The 1,513-nt window shown below is 39.3% G+C and overlaps 1 protein-coding gene across 3 annotated transcripts in view; it reads left to right on the top strand.

The window, feature by feature from the left end:
* Positions 1 to 1,513, top strand: part of GABRA4 (gamma-aminobutyric acid type A receptor subunit alpha4) — a 76,257-nt gene that overhangs the window by 26,802 nt on the left and 47,942 nt on the right. The gene's annotated exons all lie outside the window — the stretch shown is intronic.

Raw genomic sequence — 1,513 nt, forward strand, 5'->3', positions numbered from 1 at the left:
CAGCCGCGCTGGTGACCGTGGAGCACCTCTGCCCGGGAATTTCCTAGTCTGTGGGCAATAAAGACACGGCGTCCACTCACCCTCTGCGCTTTCACTGGGAGCTGCAATCCTGAGCTGTTCCTAAACGGCCATCTTCAAATGCTAAGATTTCATTAGTTGAAAATGAATAGTTTTAAGAGCTGGAACAAAAGTGTGAGAAAATGAAGTTTTTTGGTTTTGTTTCAAGAAAAAATGGATAAAGCAGTGTGGTGAAGGGATGAGGAATCTAAAATAGTCAAACTCAGAGGCAGAGAGAGGAATGGTGGTAGTCAGGGGCCTCCAAAAGGAGGAAACAGGGAGATATTAGCCAAAGGTCATAGAATTTCTGTTATATAAGGTCCTAGATATCTACTGTATAGCAGAGTGCACATAGTAAACAGTACTCTACTTAAAAATTTGCTAAGAGAATAGATCTCAAATATTCTTATCAAAAAAGATAAATAACAAGGAGGGAACTTTTGGGGGTGATGTATAAGTTTATGGCATAGATTGTGGTGATAGATTCACGAGTGTATACTTATCTCCAAACTCATCAAGTTGTATACATTAAATATGTACAGTTTTGTATGTCAATCATACTTCAAATAAATTGGTTAAAAATTAAATATAAATAAAATGGAAATGTATCATGGATAAATAAAATTAATATATAAGCTTTTGTTTTATTTTTATTTTTATTTTATTTTTTTTTGAGACGGAGTTTCGCTCTTGTTGCCCAGGCTGGAGTGCAATGGCGCGATCTTGGTTCACCGCAACCTCCGCCTCCTGGGTTCAGGCAATTCTCCTGCCTCAGCCTCCTGAGTAGCTGGGATTACAGGCATGTGCCACCATGCCCAGCTCATTTTTTGTATTTTTAGTAGAGATGGGGTTTCACTATGTTGACCAGGATGGTCTCGATCTCTTGACCTCGTGATCCACCCGCCTCGGCCCCCCAAAGTGCTGGGATTACAGGCGCGAGCCACCGCGCCCGGCCCAGCTTTTGTTTTAAAAAAGAAATTTAGCCCACTGTCTTTTCTATTAAAACTGCTTTGCATAAGTTCACACACTATCATGAAATCAATGGCACTGCTCCTGTCTCCCAAATTTCCATTACTTTTATCTTTACGATACCTGTCATGACTGTTATCATTTTGAGGAAACCTTTACATCAATTACGAAACAATACAGTAGCTTTCTAACAGGGCACTTTGCCTTTCATCTGTCCAGGCAAATATGTTTTTGGAAGTACATTTATTTTCCAGTCTGCAAGTGGGATTTAGAATGCACCTGGTAGGATATGAGTTTTCTGAATGCTAGGCTTCACAGTTTGTGAATAAGGCCACTGCTTCCTAAGTAACTTTCTTGACATGTTCTTTTCAGAAGTAACAGTAAAAATGCTTATCAACAGCTACCAGAAATCTCATGGTTTATTATATTTATTAGGTTTTCAAGTTTTTGTCTAAATGCCAGTAAAACATGCTTGAACTCAGTATGC

Source organism: Cebus imitator, unplaced genomic scaffold, assembly GCF_001604975.1.
Source record: "Cebus imitator isolate Cc_AM_T3 unplaced genomic scaffold, Cebus_imitator-1.0 Scaffold124, whole genome shotgun sequence".
In the NCBI taxonomy this organism is placed as follows: domain Eukaryota; kingdom Metazoa; phylum Chordata; class Mammalia; order Primates; family Cebidae; genus Cebus; species Cebus imitator.